Consider the following 22221-nt stretch of genomic DNA (forward strand, 5'->3'; position numbering starts at 1 on the left):
CAAATCCAGTCACCTTGCTTTAACACTCTCTGAAGAAGAGACATTTCAGAAAGTAAATGCATACTAAAACCCCAGCTTTCTTAGGTTGTGCCCCTACTGCAAATGTTTCGTATCAAGAGTGTTTATTGGTAAGAGTGAAAAGATCCCAATCCTAGTTTATTATAACCACGATCATCCTTTCACAGTCAAGTTATTTACTTCTTAAATCAAACAGGTGAATAACATTTTTCTTGACATCATGAGCTGACAGTGCATTAGAATCTTTAAAATAATTATTTCCTGTGCACACATTTTGTTTGATGTTTTAGATAATTAACTTCTTTAGACATTAATTTCTTTACACATCAAAGTCCTATCATTCCAATGCTTTATTTCCTATCTCCCGGACATTTAAAAAAAAAATGTCGCTTAAAAGCAGAAGCACTCAAGTCAATTTTCTCTAATAAATACAGTTAACATGGAACTGAAAACCTACTGTAATCTTCTCAATGGGTTAATGTCCTGCAGTTGTTTTAGCTTTCAATTGAAATGCAGCTGTTTGCCATATTTTACAAAATGAATTCAGATGTGCAGATGGAGACCCAGATTATTTCAACATGCCACAGTTTAAATGTGAACTCAAGGAATAACTTCATCTCTGATTAATACTTATATTTAAACCTGATAATTAAGCCAGTAGCCAATACTATGTCACACCTGTAAAATTCTGTTCCAGAGTAGAAAAACTGACATCTTTGAATAACAATAATGAAATTTAAGGATACACCCCTTTTCTCAGAAAATACCACGACAAAAAAATTTTAACTGTAGTAAAGTTATACATCACAAATGTGAATTAAACAAAAATGTAATGAACATGTTACTGCATTTCTATTTATAGCTCTTTTTTTTTTTTTTTTTTTTTTTTGCTGTACGCTGGCCTGTCACTGCTGTGGCCTCTCCCGTTGCGGAGCACAGGCTCCAGACGCGCAGGCTCAGCGGCCATGGCTCACGGGCCCAGCCGCTCCGCGGCATGTGGGATCTTCCCGGACCGGGGCACGAACCTGTGTCCCCTGCATCGGCAGGCGGACTCTCAACCACTGCGCCACCAGGGAAGCCCTATAGCTCATATTTTTAGTGACTAAATGACCAAAGAAGAAATACCATGAAACATCTTCAGCTTAAAATACCTCAGAGTTGAAAACGTTATTACTAGTTACAACTAGTTACAACACCCTCAAAACAGTGTCAAAAATCTGGATTGTGAAATCCATCAGTCTACCCATTTACTAAAAGACAGTGGAATTTTTAAATTGTTTCACTCCTGAGAAATATTAATTCAGCATACCTATGTACTGATTCTGCACATCTACAGAGTCTCAATTTCAATCACTCATAATCTGAGCATCCCACATAATATAAATTAATAGAAAACTATTATAACCAGAACATTTTCATTTTCATAGAACTCCAAGGGCAGGAAGTGATTATGGTTAAGCCAACACTATTAAGACACAACATTTTAGTTTTGTTGTTAAAAAAAAAAAAAACTCAAGTTACATCATGATCTAAATTTCTCCTGCTGTGCAAAAGTAATACCAAACGATCATTCAATCACTGAGAATGCAAAAAATAAAAAAACAAATTAAAATCTGCAAAATTTTAAAACTTCTATACCTAGTTTTGGTATAACACAATGATAATTCCAATATATTTATATATGCCCCAATTCAAGTTAATCAACATAGTAGAACCTGGTAATAATGATCAACTAATCTCTCAAGTTCAGTTTCTCCATCCGTCAAGAATAATTTCTACCTGTCTCAGAGGAGTGTTTTAAAGAAGACAGTGGCTGCAACATAATGTGTGCTCAAAAAATATACGTGAATTGAAAACATCAAAACACCTGTAAATTATGAAAATTCCCTATAGACAGACGGATTGTAAACTGAGTTTCCTTATCTCAGTTGTCTACATGAGCGATTATTTTTTTAAACCTATAGACATAGAAGCCATGACATACTGCTCAGAGACACGTGAAGTTCTATCATTATATTTTTCTTCTTTAGACTGATATTAATGTAGGTTTCTACTCCATGTGCTTTCATATCCAGTACTCTCAAAGAAACACTGAGTTTCAAAAAAAATTTTATTCTTTGCAAAAATGGTTCTTAAAGTGCACTGCCAACATGCCTATCAGATCATCCTAAAATACGTGACATCCAAACCCTGAAAAAATGGCAAGCTTACTTTTCCAATATTGAAAACACTGTTGTTTTTACATAAAATATTATATAATTGAGTGACAATGGTTAACGTTCCAGATATATGCAAAAATTTGGAATCAATTATACTTCTAATAGTAAGAAGTAAGTGTATTTGACAAGGATGTCAAAAAAGGAGCTCTCTTAAACATCAAGATTCTCTTCCAGTCTAGATTCACATTTTAGAAATATTAAACCTTATGAGAAGTCCATATTAAATATAAACAATTCAATAAAAGATCTCATGTGGTTAAAAACACAGTTCATGTGACTAAAAAGGAGTGGGAGATTTACGGGAAGCATGTAAAAAAGAAGTGAATTTGTATAAGCATTTCAGAGTTTATAAGGGGTCTTTCACCTGTATTGGCTCACATATTTCACAACCACCCTCTTAGGCATGTATCTCCCCCCTATTCATGAAGAAGGTAAGAGTAAAAACACTGGGTGAAGGTAACAGATCTAACACAAAAAACAGGCTTTGATCCCAGGTAACCTGAAATATTCAGTCCATCTACATACATACTTTTAAAAAATTCACCTACCATTTTAGTGCCATAGTTTTAACACACTAAAATAATATGGAATTACTGAGAAGTTGTACACATAGTAGCCAGGGGACTTGTCATTAAGTTTTCTTGGAGACTGATGACTTTAAAAGTTAAGTTCAGGAATTCTTTGCTTAAAAGTAAATCTTAGGCAGACGGATAAACAACTATAACAAAGTATAACTATGGAAATTGGCGGGGGGAGGGACCAAAGACATCTGACGTTCAGAACTACAGTTTGAAAATCACTAATTTCATCCAAATCCCTCATTTTTCAGGTGAGGATACTGAAGTCCAGAGGGGTTTCTTGAACTGCCCAAGGACACATCACTATTTAGTGACACAGCTGGGACTAAAACTGAGGTCCCCTGACTCCTGGTCCAGAGTTCTTTCTACTATCTCACAAGGAACACACAAATAAAAGTTGATTATAATTAACTCACAAGACCTCCACAATGTGTCTGTCATAGTGAACTTTGTTGTGAAGTATCTGTCTATGCCGACTCACAGTTTAGCTGTAAAGAGCTGGGCTCTGGAATTCAAACACAGGCTCTAACACTTACCAGGTGACCTTGGGCAAGTCACATCACCTCCCTGCCTCAGTTCCCTCATCTTTAAAAAGGAGATTAAAAATACTCCTCTCATAGGTGACATCAAGTAATGTATACAAAGCACTTAGGACAGTGCCTGGTACCTAGAACGCACTCAGTTCATGATGATGATGAAGAATCCAAGCAAAAGTATAGCTTCTTGAAAACATATCACAAAGTATTATTATTAAACACATATACTCTCAGGGGAAGAATATTATGATTAGGAATAGTCTTTTAAAGATTCAGAAACAAATAATATGAATAAAGTAAAATATAAAGGATTCAGTCATAAAACTGCTATAGCATTTGAAATAGCAAAAGTACACTTCAAGATTTTTAAATAGTTTATATTTATGTAATATTTTATATTTACTGCCCTATGAATTCAATGAACACAGCAGTTTTTCAGCAACTAGTATATACTATAAGCCAGTTAGCATGTTATTTTAATATTCATAACCTTATTTAACCTTCAATATCCACTATCAGTCAAATTCTATCAGAGGCAGTAGTATAATGCAAGAAAAACTTACAGATCCATTCCAGAAAAGTAAGAGACTCATCAGTATCACCTATTAAGTGGGAATGACACGTTTGGATAAATGAGATGGAGCATTAGTCTGGAACACATCAAGTGCCCATGGAAACGTTGGTTCTCCCTTAGCAGTAGTATGGTGTTGTTTTGTACAGGGAATATACTGTAACCAGATCAATATAGCACCATTACTGGGGTGTACAGTATTATTTGTCAAAGAGAATGATCTTAGGTAACAGTGTCTATTACACTCTATGCTGTTTCACAAATTAAAATATGTGTAAACAGTTTTTGCAGATTTATGGAGGTAGTCGGTAGACAAGTTGAGAGGAAATCAATTAAATAGTTAAATGTCTGTAAAACCACACAACAATTTACGTAATTCTCATCTGAAGCCTCCAGCGATCCTGGGAGGAGGTAGGATAAGGTTAGGTACTAATTCTGTTTTACTGATGAGGAAATTGACTCAGAAAAGTTAAATACCTTAATTGAAATCACACAGAGAGAATTAGGGCAGAAAAGGGCTACATCTAGATTCTGAAATTAGTTTTAAGTGCTCTTTGCACCTATCCACAATGCATCTCAGAACATTAATATCTCTCCAGATCCATTATTCAATAAACTTAAGGCTAGAGCAGCCAATATTTATTGAGTACGTAATTCTTATGTGCTTCGCTGCACCCAACACACATCACATGGGTTACTTCATTTAACCCTCAGCAGTAAGTAATCAAACCAAATGTGTTTGACTCAATAAAATATTTTATCCACTACAGTATAAATTCAATTAATACAATAAAACATTAAGTTGAATTATTTTTCTTTACTATTTAGGTGAGCCATCAGCAAAACCAGTCTTTAATATAATAAGTAGATTTCTAACTAATTTCACTATTCAACCTCACCATAAAGTAAAACGGGTATTATTTTCAACAAGAATACTCAATGTTCTGATTTAACTGGCATGGCCTAACTTTCTTTGCAGATTCCTACACCAAAAATCAAGAGAGAACCAAAAATCAAGGTGCCCAAGATCTCTATCCAATTATATGGAGAAAAGTAGAAAATTTTAATTACCTGTGGCTTAAATGGACAGGTCACTTGCTGGCCTTACTCCAGATAGCTCATCTGTTATTTAAACACATAAGCAATAAAGTTGTCACTACTTTAAAGCAAGTACATTTCTGAGGTTGCAGTACGTTTAATCCTCCTAAAATCATATATTCCAAATTTCAACAAGCCTGAAAGGAGGGTGACCATATTATTAAGTAGACCCAAGTGGAACATTTTGAAAATGGAAGGAGTTCTATTAAGAATTATCCTGAGACAAACAGACTCTAAACCATGACTGCCCCAGAAAAAGCAGGGTATACGTAAGAGCAACCCATTGTGATTTGTGTGTTATGGGCTGCTCTTTGTATATGCTTAATTCGTGAGCTTTAAGTTTTTGTTCCAGATCCAAGGGTTATCATCGGCCTTGAGACCAAGGGTACCACTTCACAAACATCAGGCCAGAGTTAAGGGTGTGTTATCTATAAACAAAGGGGTTGTTTTTTTTTTTAGTTTTTCTTTCAAACTTAACTTTATAAACATTTGCTTGAAAAAAACCACTCTATGTATTTCAAAGAAAGCAATCTTGCAAAATATCGCCAAATTTCAGACTTATCTCTTCAAAAGTTTTGAATACCAATAATACAAAACTACTTCTGAAATGGCCCAACGCTCAGTTTTCTACTGTAATTTATCAAATTGTTTTTTATACAAAAAGTTAAGGAAAAAGCACCATCTTTCAAACTGAAAAAACTCAGGAGTAAAAGAGTTGAAAGGTTTTCACTGAAAACTGACTAAAGTGATAAAAGATAGTGGAAACCCACAGTCACGAAACAGTACAATGATTAAAGGAAACTCCACTTAGTATTATTATGACTCTCCAAACAAATCTGCCGTTAGCCGTACAACCTAGGAGTCAAAAGAATGCTTTGCTTTAATTTTCAAGCTGTAAGTAAGTATTAACAGACCCAAGCTTTGAACTACAGTATGTGAATGAAAGGCATTATTTGAATATAATTATAATTCCCTAAAGCAACAAATATTCTAAGAGTTGGCTTCTCTGACTTAAAACTCAACAAAATCAAGAACTGGAAAAGGTCTCAAAGGCTAGATTCTAGACCTATGCTGTCCAATAAGGCAGCCACCAGCCACATGCGGCTATTTATATTTAAGTTAATTAAAATAAAATTAAATACCTCAGTGCACTACTAGCCACACTTCAAGGCTCAAGAGCCACTTGTGTCTAGTGGATACCATATTAGGACAGCACAGATTACAGAATATTTCCACAAAGATAGAAAGTTCCATTGGACAGGGCTGCTCTAGACCTAGGCTGCTCTAGATCTTTTCTTGAATATTCCCAGAGATAAGAAACTTGCAATAACACAATGAAGTGCACTTTATTTTTGCAAAGTAGTAACTATCAGGAAATTATTCATAACATTCAGTGAAATCCAGCCTCTCGAAAACATCCACCAGAAATTCCACAAGTTCCATCCTCAATTTGGTCTTCAAGTAAATCTTTACAGAGGTAATTTAATTCTGTTTCCAAAGTTCTGTCCTCACATATAGTAAAACCCTACGTCCTCTCCTCCTAGATAAATACATCCTCATTTCTCTGGAACGAAAGAGTTTAAAGTTTCTAAAGCCTCACGGAGTTAAGCTCATTTATCCACGTGTACGTTAACAACACATTTCCAGGATCGCCTCTGAGTGTCAGATATTACATTCCACTGCCCCTATAAAAATCCACACCAGTTTTCTTGATTTTTCCACTTAGAAAGCCAGGTCACAGTCATTCTGAATTCCTTAAACAGGGAGATAAAAATGACAGGTAATTGACAGCTAATTGATCAGTGCCTGGAGCTTGTTATAAGCATTAACCTGTATTACCTCATTTAATCCTCACAATTCCGATCTAGGTTATTACTATCCCCATTTTACAGACCAGAACACCCAGCCAAAGACACGCTAAATAATTTCCCCAGGGGTCACAGATGTGGGCTCACCCCAGAGAGAAGGGAGTCGATCTTTTCCTTTTCCTGGACGCTACACTTCTACTAACGCTACCTAACTCTTCTTCCACCTCGCCCATAAAGCTACAATTTCCTTGTTTAAGAATTCTTCCCCCCAAAACACGACCTAGATGACACGCGGAAGGTGCTTCTGAACACACCCAGCGACGCCCGCTCCCGCTCGCCCGCCCAGCTCCCCTGGCCCCACGCCCACCCGCCTACGGGGAGGAGTCAAGGCCAACTCCACACGCCGCGGGAGAACCCGGCCGACTCGCGGGGCCAGCGCCTCCGGAGACGCTGCTTCTGTGTGTCCCTCAGCCTCCCGCGCTAACGACCGGGACCCCCGACGGCAGCTCCCGGGAGCAGGGGGGCGGGGCCCAGACACGCAGGGCTCGGCGCCTCTCCCGGCCCCCAGCCCTCTCCCCCGCCCGCCCCCGCGCCTCCCCCGGTCCCCCTACAACCTCTGTTCTAAGAACACTTGTAGACCCGGCTGCGCGTCCCGCGTGGAGAATGTGGGGATAGAGATGGTGCGGTTTCTGCGGCGGCGGCCCGGGACACGCTTGGAAAGGGGCGGGGTAGGGGGCTGACAGAGTCTAAAGGGAAAGGGTGGCTGGGCGCGGACGGGGGGGCAAAATGGCGTGAGCCCGATTCTCTGTGGGGCGGGGGTGGCGGAGGTGGAGGAGGGAGGGCTACAAACACCCCCGCCACTCCCGACGCGGACGCTGGCGCATGCGCGTTCGGCCAGGTGGCGCGCGGCCTCTTTTCTCTAGGCAGCCACTTCCGCCACGCTCGCTGGGGGCGGGGCGTCGCGGAGCGCGCCCGTCGCCGCTTTCCTTGCGGCGTTGGTGCGGGCGGTGCGGGCGGTGAGGGCTGCGCGGAGCCGGGGGCGGGCGACCCTGAGCCACGCGGCGGCCCTTAGAGCGGGGGCTGCTGGGAGATGAGTGGGGATGAGCTGAGAATCGGAGTGTGTTGAAGGCCATTCTTGGACTCCTGAAGAATGAGCTGAGAGGACTAGGGTTTTCGAGGGATTTAGTGACCGAGGCTGGAAGTTTGTTTTCAGCTTCAGGGCAGAGATTGACCTCTGTAAATCTTGTCCGCAGTAGGGGTGAACCGGGATCTTACCCGGACGATGCAGGGAAACGGAGACATCAGAAAGGCCCTCCTCCCCCAAAGGACCGCGGTGCTGGGGTATGGATATGCGACCCTTTCTGGGACCGTGAAACACCCCCTCTTACGCCGGCCCTCGCACATCACCGCTCCCCATCCTTCCCCTGCGCAAAGTCATTCCAGAGGCAGTGGGAGATGATAGTCTGCAGCGAATTTTTCCCTCCTATTCATTTTACCAAGCTCAAGCATTTAATGACCACGTTTTTATTGAAAACTATTTGCTATTTCAAGGCTTCTGAATGGATGATTCTATATTTATTTTTCCTTAGAATTTTAGCCTGCTTCTCCTTATTTTAAAATCTTGCACTCCCACTTTTGAGCTGTACATCCTGTCCTCTCAGAATTGATTGATACAGATGTATTTCTTTAAATAATACAATCATAAGACAGTGATTTCAGTTGCTTTCATTATTTTACGTGGTCTTGTTATTTATATTTTTAACATTCTTTTCAGCTGCTCAGGAAAGAAAACTATTACCCGCTTAAGTCCATGCCTATGACGTCAAATATTATATTTCAGAGATTCAACTACTAACCCTCATCAAGTCTTTTTTAAGCATTATTACTTCAATTATTTTCTTGCTTCTATGAATATTTGTGTTCTGAAATAATCCCTTCCTATTCGCTTACATTGTTTAAAATAGCAACTTATTTGGTTATTTCGTCTGTGGATTGTAGTTGAGTCTCTTGTTAATTTTGCTTTTAGCTCTCCTTTAATCTCCCCAACACTTAAATACTTGCCAAATAAAGTTCCAAAAGAATAAATTTGTTTAGGCTGTAAAAGCTCACCATAATGTGTAAATCAGGGCTCAGTCCACTGATGGGCAAAGTGTATAGGGGAAGAAAGTAACAGAGAGAATCGTCATAATTTCTTATGAAGGAAGACTGGTTTATACAATAGTTGAAAAGCCCTTTCAAGTACATTAGCAAGAAAAATAGAAGAAAATTAAGAAAAATATTAATAGTACGTCTAAGGAAATATAACTGGAAGGAGATCCTTTCAAGTAAAATTGTGTTCAGTCAGTGTTGCCGTACTGATATTTTCATGGGACTTTTACCTGCATCACATGGAGGCCAGATTTGACCTAGTTTTTTGGGACAGAACCCAGACCTTACTCTCAAGCCACTGGTGTCTAACCTACATATAATCACACACAGCAGGAGTTAATCAAAGTGTGCCATGGAGAAGGGAAACCGAGTTAAACAGGCCCTGGTAGAGGGAGCTCACAATTTCACTCTTAGGAAATTGTGACTTGCTGTTGGCGGAGATCTTAGCTTTGCAGTCCCATGAGTTATCTTAGTGTTCCTACCTCCTGGAATCTGTTAAAATCTATTTTAAAAATTTGATTTAGTCATAATTTTGTTTGTAGTTTGAGAGCACTCCTGCCCACAATGGGTCAAAAATATTCTCCATTCAATTAATATCAAAGATCCTAAATTATCAATGCTACTAAGATATCTTCATTGTAACAAAGCTAAAGCAATGGTGCTGAAATTAAGACATTGATGACTACCACCTCTCAGAAAAACACGTGATTTCCAAGGCATGTGGAAAAAACACATCAGGAGACCAAGTGAATTCATCACACCACAAAAATGTCTTCATCCCTTGAACAAAGCCATTAAAGGAAAATGAAGCATTGTTACTGTAGATTTTTACATTCCTCTGGTATAATAACCTTCATATAGACTGACTAATGAAAACAGAAAGGGTACACATCTAAGCAAAAATGCCTGTTGGCATCTTAGAGGATGACTAGATTAGATAATGAAAGAAGGCTTAATCCTCCAAATAATAGCAGAAGCCATACCTAGTATGGAGCCATCTCTGTGATAAAGTGGTTTCTTCTCCTGTGGACGCCATGCAGGCAGTTTACTCCAGGTGACCTGCAAATTCTTACTCTTTTGTGACCCATGACTGTCATGTATTAGGATGCTTGTGGAGGCTTTTTCTTTTCCTATTTATCAATTATTTCACCCTTTGCTATATTTGCTATTCTAATGTTTAAATATTCACCGTGGAAATAAACCAGTTAGAACTGAATGTTGTTTAGAATTGCATATTGAAATCGTTGCTATATTCAGTTAATTTCCTAATAGTAAGAACTCTTTTTCAATTGCAATCTCAGGGGTATCTTGTTTTATCTTTAGAACGAGGAGTTCTGACCAAAACAATTATTCAGCTCTGTGGTACCTGGGCAAGTCATTTTATATCATGGATCCTCAAGTTTTCATATCTGTAAAATGAGGTCATCAAACCAAATGAAATAAAACCTGTAACCCTAAAACTCTATGCTCCTTTAAAGTAGGAATAACCAAAAGATGAATCTTAAAGGTGTACAGAATAATTTCAGCATTTATATTTATGCTACCAAAAATTATGTGACTATGCAGGACTCTTGCTTTAGGCCAACTTGGATCAACTGATGTTATGTATTTCAAAAGAAAGCCCAACATGAAAAGATATATATTAATCAAATTTATTGACACACTGGAGGGAGGGTGTATCACATAACTGTTCAGAGTGTAATCAAATTGGCTTCCCATACCTTCCAATTATATTCATATGTTTTGAAGTAGGAAGAGCAACACAGTGGTGAGAGAAGAAATGCTAAGAATTGCAGCACTGAGCAGCTTGTAGGACTATAATCATGAACCATCCTCTTAGGAATCTCTCATTGCAGGTTTAACACTCCAGGATCTTTTAAAATTAGTGCTTGGCTGCTAGAAAATGATCATTTTTGAGACTTAGATGGGAAGGGAATCATAGAATATCAGGGTTTCATGGGGCCCCTGAACTCTCTAGACATATGGAAACTTAGTTGCTCCCATTCCTATAGAATCCAATATATAATACCTCTTGTACTGGAAACGAACAACTTTTACATTTCTCCCCTTGAAAATAAGGTCTATTTGCTGAGTGTTAGTGATAGGTGCTAATTATTTCGTTCATTCGACAATTATTATGATGGGCCTACCATGTGCCTGACACTATTCCAGGAGCTGCAGATATAGCAGTGAACAAAACAAAACTCCATGCCATCATCAAACTCACATTCTAGAAGGGGGAGTTGCACAATAAAATAAATATCCAAATTGTGTAATATGTTAAAAGGCTATGAGTGTTAGAGGGGGAAAATTTTATACAACAGGGAAGGGATTATGGAATGAGAACAAGCAGGAGGAATAGGAGAACTGTGATATTTGTAATGGGCAAGCAGGGTAGGGCTCACTGAGGAAGTGGCATTTGAATAATGACTTGAGGAAGAAGGTAGTTGTAGATATCTAAAGAAAGAGCCTTCCAGACAATGAGAACAACCTGTGCCAAGGCCCTGTAGTGGGAACGGGGCTGGTAAGTTGCAGGAGTGACCAAGAGGCCATTTTAGCTGAAGAATAGTGACCCAGAAAGAAGATAGAAGAGGTCACAGAAGAACTAGGAGACCAGATGGTGGAAGGTCTGTGTGCCTGGGACTAGGAGGCTGTTAGCAGAGAATTGACATGATGTGGTTAAGGGTTTAAAATGATTACTCTGGCTGCTGGGCTGGAAATAGTCTGTAGAGGCACAGAGAGTAACCAGGCAAGAGATGACGGTAGCTTGTATTAGGGTTGTTACAGTAGATTCCATGAGACGTGGATGGATTCTGGATATAGTTTGAAACTCATTGTGATTTACTGACAGATTGGATTTGGGATTCTAGAGAATGAGAGGAATCAAGGATGACTCTCAAGGGTTCTAAGTGGGAAAATGAATTTGCCATGAACTGAGATGGAAAGGACTGGGGATGGAGTATGTTGGGTGGGTATAAGAGATCAAGAATCCAGAGACTTCCCTGGCAGTCCAGTGGTTAAGACTCTGCACTTCCAATGCAAGGACCGCAGGTTCCATCCCCGGTCAGGGAACTAAGATCCCGTATGCTATGTGGCCGCGGCCAAAAAAAAAAAAAAAAAAAAAACCCAAGTGTAAGAGATCAAGAATCCAGTTTTAGGCATAAATAAGTAATTAAGTACAGTGTTTGTATTATCTTTAATGTTTTTGCCATCATAAGTTCTTACAGAAATGAAGGAAAGTTTGTATTTGTAACTCTTTTAATAATAATTTAATTTCTAATCCTGCTCACGTAATAGAGGTCCATCTAGACCTAACATAGGTCAAGGAATATTTTATTTTTGCTTTAAGAAGAGGTGAGGAAAGCTAAACATTCCCTTGTTTAAAAAGAAAAAAGAAAGAAAAGAAAAGAAAAGAATAACTGTTTTGGGGTTTTTTTTTTTTTGGCAGGTGGTCTATCAATACCTGAATATAAAGTCGAGAATTCAGTTGAGACAAATATACAGAAACATTCAATTCCCCAAAGTACTTTCATTGAAAAATTTAGATGTAAAACTGGATCTAATTCAGTGAATTATTTGAATAACGGCCTCCATTTTATATTATGCATATACATTTATTTTTCTATGATACATGGAAACAGGGCCCAAAATGAATCAGTACCATAAGTGAAATAAACCACAGTATAGCTAATGCAGCCTGCTATTCCTAGTTCATACTCTGAAGTTGGATGCAATAAACCTGTATCGACTAAGGAATGCTCAGATCAATTGCTAGTGATCAGGGATTTATACCAAAAATTTTGACCAAGTTACTTTATCTTTATTTTTAGTATTTCATAGATGCAGCATAAGGTATATTTTCTCTTTCCAGAATACACTTAAAACAACTTCGTTAACCCAAAAAATATGGGCTTTCATGCCACTTATTAGCATAATTTATGACAAGGCTGTTATAAACTTCAGAGTTTTGTTGTGAGGATTGCGTGTAAAGTGAGAATGTATGTAAGGTGTCTGGTACATAACATGCACTGAATGCATCTTGCTTTTTATTAGTATTATTACTATTGAGACAATGACTCAAAAACTCAGTCTTGAAAAGTAATAGTGGAACAAAATGAGGAAGGATTATTTAGGCAGAGGGAGTAACATGAGCAAAGCCACAGTGTGTTAGAGGGAGTTGCAAGTTGTCCAGTATGACGGGATCACAGGGTGTAAGAAAGGAAGCCAGAAACTTGGGGAGGGCCAGATCATAGAAAGTCTTGTGTATTACTTTATGGAATTTGGACTTTATCTAATAAAAAATGGGGAAACTTGGAAATATGTTTTTTTAAGGACATGATTAAATTTGCCTGTTAGTAAGTTGGCAGTAATGTGCAAGAAATATTGGAAGGGTGAAAAACTGGAAGAAGTTAACAGTTCAGGAAAGAGCTGATATGGGCTTGAGCTACGTCAGTGGACTAGGAAATGATAAAAGATGACAGATGGAAGAAATACTAAGGGAGTGGAATTTATAGGACCAGTAACTAACTGGTAAGATATCAGGATGGACGTAAGGCAAAGAGGAAACAGGATGATTCCAAGTTTTCTCAACTTACTGAGAGGCAAGTTAGTCTTGGTAAGTTTAAGTTGACCATAACAAAATTGTAGGTGGCTATAAACCAGTAGCCAACTGGACTATCCAGACAGAATGGTGGTGATAGAAGCCAGAATAAAGTTTGGAGTTCAAGAGAGTAGATGGACATTTAGGTTTGGGAACCAGTAGCGTACAGCCTCCCACACACGTCACTTGGATGTAGCATTTAGCCCTGTTCCCAGCTTTGGCCAGAAAACATTCTCATGAGGATCTGTGGGCACGACTGAAGCCAAGAGAGACAATGAAATGGCCAAGAGAGCATGCACAGAACAAAGAGAAGTGAGTCAAAGATTGAATTCTAGATGCCCACGTTCAGTAGGAGAGGGAGAGGAAGAGCCTATGAAGGACACTGAGGAAGCAGTGTTGTCATGGAAACCAGGAGAGCAAGGAGTTTCAAAGAGAAATTAGAGGTACTAAAATAAGAATCAGAGTTAATTGGATTTAGCCAGTTCAAAGTGACCTTTTCCAAAGCAGCATAAAGTGGTAGGATTAGAAACTTGGTTGTAGTAACTTGAAAAAGGAAGAGTAGATAAGGAAGTTGAGAAATCAAGTGTGTTATTCTTTCCAAGAACTTGGTCTGTGAAGAAGAAAGAGAATATCTAGAGAAATATTCAAGGTCACAGGATAGATTTTTTAAGATTATGGACTTGAGCTTGTCCACGAGCTTTGGAGAAGAAGCTGGCAAAGAGGTTGAACACTTGATATAAAGGAGGGCCAATGGCAAAATCTTTAGGACATAAAGATGGAATTCGATCCTGGAAGAAATGGGAAGGTTTTTGATCAAGAGTCCAGGAAGTGGGATGAACCTTAAAATGGAAAAGGACTAACTGGAAGAAAAGAATAAGAACTTGAGGCAGTTCATACCCAATGACCCCAATTTCTCCCTGAAATGTCGGAAAGTAGGGATGCTGCAAAAGTGGGGATGATAGAGTAAAATGGGTGTGAGGTGCTAAAGTTTGGTTAAACCACTATGAGGAATGGGAGAAAGATAAACAAGAGCTTGTTAAATGGAAGATAGCCCAGGGTATATAGAGCAGTGGTCCTAAAATCTGGTCCATCTTGTTGGAAATACAAATTTGGGCCCCACCCTACACCTACAGAATCAGGAACTCTGAGATAGAGCTCAACAATCTGCTTTCACAAGCCCTCCAAAGGATTTTGAGTTTCCCTAATGTTTGAAAATAACTTCTACAGAACTTGTGACTTCCCCCAACTAGCAAGCAAATAATAAAGCACAAACTAGGCTACTCGACCATATTCTAGTTATTTTTTAGTAACATTTTTCATATCATAGTAAAATATATTTATTCAGAACAATATTGTTAAGGATTTAAAAAACTCTGCTGGTTTCTCTCTGGAAATGGATGTCATATAAGATTAAAAATCAGAACCAAGAGAATTCTTTCTTCTAAGTTCTACCAAGCAAATACTGTAAAACTTTTTTTTTTTTTTTTTTTTTTTGCGGTACACGGGCCTCTCACTGTTGTGGCCTGTCCCGTTGCGGAGCACAGGCTCTGGACGCGCAGGCTCAGCGGGCCATGGCTCATGGGCCCAGCCGCTCTGCAGCATGTGCGATCTTCCTGGACCGGGGCACGAACCCATGTCCCCTGCATTGGCAGGCCCGATCCGATTTCTACATTTATAATAGAAATAATAAAATTGTTATTTACTCCATCAAAAGTATTCAATAACTCACCATATAGTAGCAGTTCTCAAATTATGCTCCTGCATTAGTATCATTCCATTCTAATTAATAATAGTGATCACTTCTCAATTCATGGGGAGAAAGTTTATGAATTGAATTTTCTCAATTTTAAGTTATTCTTCCATAAATTTTTCTTAAAACTTTGGCCCTTGTAACTGCTTATCTTGCAAAAAAAAAAAAAATGCTAATAGATTACAAAAGAGGTGAACGAATAGTAAATGTTAATGAAACTTGAAGTTAGCCAGTCATTCTTAGTTCAATATCTTCTCTATAATTGGACATGTTTGTGACTGTGATTTTTATACTACATACCAAAAATATAGTCAGTTTCTACTACCATTGTTCCAACAATGTTGCCTTTGCTCAAATATTTGGAACCTAACTTAGGACTGCTTTCAGGATCTGGGGAGATGTTCTTTTGAATACCTTAAACAATGGAAAAGCCAACAGTCACAATCTAGAAGAATCTTAAAGACGTATCTTACAGCCAGTAGGCAGGTGGGTGATCAGGCTGATTTATCCTGGTGTACCTTGCTTTAAGAAATATGACATAATATGTGGAAATCCATATTTACAATCTATAGGTGCAGATGACAGTGAGACATTTTTCTAATTGGCAATAAGACCAACCTCTGAAAGTCAATTTGTACAATAAACAAGAAATGGATCGCAGAAGGGATATAGATCAACAAAACAAGCCTTAATTATAACCTGATTAAAATAGTATGTAAATAAGAAGAGAGGTTAGTTACAAAGCACAGAAAAAGCAGAATTAGAACAAATTGGCATAACACATTCCTGTATGGTGGAGACGAGTGGGAAATGATAAATGAGTCAGGCTATCAGAGTCCTAATATTCAAGAATTCAAATTAGGTAGCTAACTCTTCTTATCCTGATTCTGTTGTGACCAGCAATCTTTAGCTATTTTGGCTTCCATGAAGCTTTCCAAGAAATAGGATGACCAGGCTGATAGGGTGGTTCATTCCACCCAACAGTTATATTTCCTCATTACCAATCAATAACTCAGCATTTCGGTTTTTATGCTGGGTCTCTTATGAGTCAGGGTGAGTCAGCTCTGAAACAGGGATAACATTGCCTGGTGAGCGCTAGGGAGCCAAACCCCAAACGCCAGCTCCACTGGGAGCGACTAAGACAGCCCTCCTTGGCAACACCCCAACCTGGAAACCTGCCTTCCTTTCTGAACTCCAGGAAACAGATAAATGAGCATGTGATTATTCACTTCATAAAAGGATCATTTACTTTATGAAAGTATTTTGAAGCACAGGGAACTTAAAGTGGATGAGAAACTGAGAAATGACTTCTGAGTTCAGTTAGAAATCCTTTAACCTTAACATAACTAGTCTTGATGCTGTGGTGGGGTTGGAAATGTGAATGTCTTGAAGATCGTGCATTTGAGAGGTTTAGCCATTAAAGAAAGGAAGGAAGCAAGATGGGAGGTGGAAAGGGTAATGGTGCAAATACAAAGAGGTTTGGTTCTTTTGTTGTTGAGTTCTCCCCCCACCCCCATGAAAAGGATGTTAGATCAGGAAAAAAGAGAGAAGGAGCCAATAGAAACAGAGATATGAAAGTCATTGGGTAGAAGAAGAGGGGCTGAGTGGAATCCAGGCTCCCTAAGAAGACTGACTTTGGGGGGCAAAGGGGTCACATCGCATCTCTGGGAAAAACTCCTTTAAAATTCCTCTGAGGGCTTCCCTGGTGGCGCAGTGGTTGAGAGTCCACCTGCCGATGCAGGGGCACGTGTTCGTGCCCCGGTCCGGGAAGATCCCACATGCCGCGGAGCGGCTGGGCCCGTGAGCCATGGCCGCTGAGCCTGCGCGTCTGGAGCCTGTGCTCCGCAACGGGAGAGGCCATACACACACACACACAAATTCCTCTGAAATATAACATTTAGGTACTTCTTTTAAATGCATAGCTTTATGACTATAGAATGGCTTTAGACTCTCTTTCCTCTCATCAGTAATCTCTCAACTTTTTATTTACCAAACGTGAATTAAGTGCCTCTCACAATTAAAAGAGGAAAAAAATGTGACCCCATCCTAGAGGAGCTTACACTCTAAGAGGCTAAATGGACTTATAAACAAGTCATTGCAGGTCTTATAAAGGCACAACATACTATGGGACCATAGAGAGAATGAGTTTTACTTTTTAAATATTTAAAGAATACTTCAAAACTATTTAATTCACTTGATTAATGGCTTTCCTCTTCACCAGGCTCCAGTCCCAACCTGCAGGTCCAGTGTAGTTAGGCTTTTACAGTGTCTTCCAACCAGTTAAAACAACAGGATGTCATTTGCTTCAACACTATAGATGGCACTACACACTCTAAGGGATTCAGAATTATGCAGTATATAATCCCTGCCTTCGAGAAATCTGCAGTTCATTTGGAGAGACAAAGCTAATAGAACATTCTATTTTTTGTTCTTTATATTTAAATAATTTCCTTATTAAAGAGGGAAATAATTAAGTTATACAGCCCCTGTAACAAAATTCTACCATATTCCCCAGACAGGAGACTTTAGGTTGTGGGGGGAAGTCAGAAGAAAAAGAAGGGAAAAAAAAAAAAAAAGAAAAAGAAGGGAGACCAAGTAGTTGTCATTTTTTAAAAATAAATTAATTAATTAATTTATTTTTGGCTGCATTGGGTCTTCGTTGCTGTAAACAGGCTTTCTCTAGTTGCGGCAAGTGGGGGCCACTCTTCGTTGTGGTATGCGGGCTTCTCATTGCAGTGACTTCTCTTGTTGTGGAGCATGGGCTCTAGGCACGTGGGCTTCAGTAGTTGTGGCACGTGGGCTCAGTAGTTGTGGCTCGGGGGCTCTAGAGCTCAGGCTCAGTAGCTGTGGCGCACGGGCTTAGTTGCTCCGTGGCATGTGGGATCTTCCCGGGCCAGGGCTCAAACCCGTGTCCCTTGAATTGTCAGGCGGATTCTTAACCACTGCACCACCAGGGAAGCCCTAGTTGTCATATTAATTGGAAAAAACAAAACAAAAAACCCTTTAAACTTTGGATCCATGCTCCAAGTTCCCTTTCATTTTCTGCAGTTTGAATACCACATGCCTAGGTGTAGATTTTTTTTGGTATTTCTTCTTCTTGGTGTCCTCTGGGATTCCCAGTCTGTGGATTGGTGGTGCCATTAATTTTGGAAAATGCTCAGTCGTTATTCAAATATTTCTTTTGTCTCTTCCCTCTTTTTCTGGTATTCCCATAACAGTTATGTTACACCTTTTCTCATTGTCCCACAGTTCTTGGGTACTCTGTCCTGATTTTTTCCCTCTTTTTTTCTTTTTGTTTTTGGAAGTTTCTATCGACATATTTTCAAGCTCACTGAAATCTTTCTTTGTCTGTATCATTTCTGCTGATGAGCCCATTAAAGGCATTTTTCAGTTTGATTACAGTGTTTTTTTTAATCTCTAGCATTTTTTTTTTTTTTGGCTGCGTTGGGTCTTTGTTGCTGCACGTGGGCTTTTTTCCGGTTGCGGCAAGCGGGGGCTACTCTTTGTTGCAGTGCACGGGCTTCTTACTGTGGTGGCTTCTCTCACGGGCTCTAGGCACATGGGCTTCAGTAAATGTGGCACACGGGCTCAGCAGCTGTGGCTTGTGAGCTCTAGAGCGCAGACTCAGTAGTTGTTGTGCACAGGCTTAGTTGCTCCACGGCGTGTGGGATCTTCCCAGACCAGGGCTTGAACCCGTGTCCCCTGCATTGGCAGGCGGATTCTTAACCACTGCGCCACCAGGGAAGTCCTCTAGCATTTCTTTTTGATTCTTTCTTAGCATTTCCATCTTCCTGCTTACATTATCCATCTGCTCTTGCATTTTAGTCCACATTTTCCATTAGAGTCCTTTACGTATTAATCATAGTTATTTTAAATTCCCAGTCTGATAATTCCCAAAACTCTGCCATATCTTAGTCTGGTTCTGATCCTTGCTTTGCCTCTTCAGATTGAGTTTTTAGCCTTTTAGCACTCCTTGGAATTTTTTGTTGAAAGCCGGACATGATGTATTGGGTAAAAGTAAGTGAGGGCATTCAATGTGAAGTTTTGTGTTTATCTGGCTAGGAGTTAGGTTGTGTTTACTGTTGCTGCAGCCCTAGTGTGAGAGAGTCCTTCTGTAGTAGGGTCTGAGGCTTGCAGTTCTTTTAGCTGTAATTGTTTGTTTTTATACAGGAATCTGAGTGACATGGTGGTGAAGTATGGGACAGGAGGTGTGTTCCATAGCCTATGATTACCTTTCAGGTTTTCAGTGAGTCCTGTGTCCCTGGGCTGTGGCCTTCCTGAGAGCTCATCTTTTCCTTCCCAACTCCCTGCTATTAAGTAGGAGAGGAAGGCTAGAGGGGTTTGGAATTTGGTATTTCTCTTCCTCCAGGTATAAGGCTAGAGGGGGCTGGAATTAGGTATTTCCTTTCCCTCAGGTCAGTTAGATTCTGATAAAATAGTTTATCTTGAGGGCAAGCAAAGGCATCTGTCTCTCCAGTGTTTGGGGCAGTGGTTTGCCCTGCAACCTCAATTCTCTGATAGATCTAAGAAGAATGGTTGATTTTCAATATGTTCAGGTTTTTTCTGTTGTTGTGGGGATGGGAGAGCGACAACTTCCAAGCTCTTTATATGTCGGACCGGAGACTGGAAGTCCACTCTAATTTCATATACAGAAATAATCTGTGAATATTAGAATCCTAATTTCTATCAGTCGAAGTCACTCTAGTATCCAATCGTTGAAGGACACACTGTTTTTTGCTCAGATATAATTGTTAACTCCCCTGGACGCTGAGTCACCCAACCCACTTGAGCCCATATTTACTCAACTGTAAAATGGGGGTAATATCCATTCTTCCTAAATCATAGGCTTACTGGAGGGTAAACTAAGACTATATAAGAAAACATTTGGACAAGAAAGAAATGTCACAAAAATTCAATGAAAAAGGAGGCAATTTCTATGGTTCTTTACTTTATACTATAGCCTGTAAAAGTAAACATTTCAAAAGTCATGCACTATTTAATCCAAGACATTTTTTTTTCCAAGACATTTTTAAACCACTATATTAATTATAAAAAGATTATTTGCTTTGTGAAATTATTTCTTAATTGAGTAATTGCTTTAAAATTGAGATAGAGTTTAAACCTGAATATACATGATCAAGTGACAGGCAATTCTAAAGCTTTAGTACAGAAAACCTCCATATTCTATTCTATTATGTAATCTATTATGTAATTATGTATATATTTTAATAATATATAATTATTATATATATTATTGAATATATTTGTTAAAATAAATATTATATAAAACAAAAATAGTTCCTATTAATAACTAAAATACCAGAGATTTTCAGTTCCATACTTGCTTAGGATTTTTTTTTAAAAAAATTGTTTGTTTTTTTGTTTTATTTTATTTTGTCTAGGATTTAAAAATAAGCTTTATTGAGGCATAATTTGCATATCATAAAATACACTTATGTTTATTGTATAATTCAATAGTTTTAAGTAAGTTTACCAAGTTGTGCAACTATCACCATAATCCAATTTTAGAACATTTCATCACCCCAGTAAAATCCTTTACGTGCATTTACAGTTAATCCTTGCTTTCATTCCCAGCCCTAGACAACAGCTAATTTATTTTCTGTCTCTACAGATTTGCTTTTTCTGGGCATTTCATAAAAATAGAATCGTATAATACGTGGCCATTGGTGTCTGGCTTCTTTCATTTAGCATAACGTTTTCAGGGTTCATCCATCTTGTAACATGTATCAGTATTTCATTCTTTTTTATTGCTGAATAACGGAAATCACTGAATAGATGTACCGTATTTTGTTTATCCATCTACCAGTTGATGACCATTTGGGTCATTTCTATTTTTTGGCTGTTACAAATAATGCTATGAATAATACTTATACATACTTGAGTACAATTTTTTTGTGTAGATGTATATTTTCATTTCCCAATTCTACTCATAGGGATAAACCTAGGATAAGACTTGCCGCGTTTAATGGTAACTCTTACGTTTAACTTTTTAAGAAATAGTCAAACTATTTTCCAAAGTGGCTGCACCATTTAACATTTTCCTACCAGCAATGTTTGAGGGTTCTGATTTCTCCACATCCTTGCCACCATTTGTTACTGTCTTTCTGATTATGGGCATTCTAGTAGGTGTGAAATTGTATCTCATAGTAGATTTAATTTGCATCTCCCCAATGACTAATGGTGCCAGATTTGTGATACTTGTTAATATTCCAAGAAAGGCATATTGGCCATTTGTATACCTTCGCTAGTGAAATGTATATCCAAATCTTTTGCTAGTTACATAATATTCTAAGGAACCCAAATTAAAGAATTACAGATACACCATTTAGATTCAGTTTGATTTTTTTATTCAGGAATTACAAATATACATAAATATAATTGTAGTACAATTAATTATCTTTAACCTTGTAACATTAAATAAGAACAACACAACAGAATATCAATATTGACCTGCTGAAGTCCTCAAAGGCAGGAATTTATCTCATCTTAGTATTTCCTGCATCTAACATTGAGCCCAGCACTGTGCCTAAAACACTCTGTGGGTTCAGTGGATGGTTATTAAATACTTTACACTTCGGTTTGGAAATTCAGCACGTGTGAAGTTATTTTTCTCCGTGGAACTTTGTCAGGGGTTCCACTGCGCTGCCTCCTTGGCTCTTGGACACATGCCAGTATAATGCAGTAGTTAAGTGTGCGAGCTATAGAGTCACATTGCCTGGCGTTGCGACTTTCTGTGTACACTTGGGAAAGTGACTTAGTTTCTTATATCAGTCCCCAGGCTCGTCACCTATTAACTCTACTTGCTGAATAGAGTTGTCGTGAGAAGGAGATGAGGCTACCCACGTAAAGCTCTTAGCACGATGCCTGGTCAAAA

General features: G+C 38.8%; 2 protein-coding genes across 6 annotated transcripts in view; one reads left to right on the forward strand and one right to left on the reverse strand.

Annotated features, from left to right (window-relative positions):
• SUPT3H (SPT3 homolog, SAGA and STAGA complex component) overlaps positions 1–7636 on the reverse strand; it is a 449170-nt gene extending 441534 nt beyond the window's left edge. For 4 of the 5 annotated variants that reach the window (XM_060163028.1, XM_060163030.1, XM_060163029.1 and 1 more), the window contains exon 1: positions 7443–7636. The gene's annotated coding sequence lies outside the window, so the exon portion shown is untranslated. Of the gene's footprint in view, positions 1–4993; positions 5018–7442 lie in introns of those variants that run through there. The other variant, XM_060163026.1, reaches the window with a different exon arrangement.
• Positions 1–22221, forward strand: part of RUNX2 (RUNX family transcription factor 2) — a 313937-nt gene that overhangs the window by 41599 nt on the left and 250117 nt on the right. The gene's annotated exons all lie outside the window — the stretch shown is intronic.

Source organism: Lagenorhynchus albirostris, chromosome 10 (genome assembly GCF_949774975.1).
Source record: "Lagenorhynchus albirostris chromosome 10, mLagAlb1.1, whole genome shotgun sequence".
Taxonomy (NCBI): Eukaryota; Metazoa; Chordata; class Mammalia; order Artiodactyla; family Delphinidae; genus Lagenorhynchus; species Lagenorhynchus albirostris.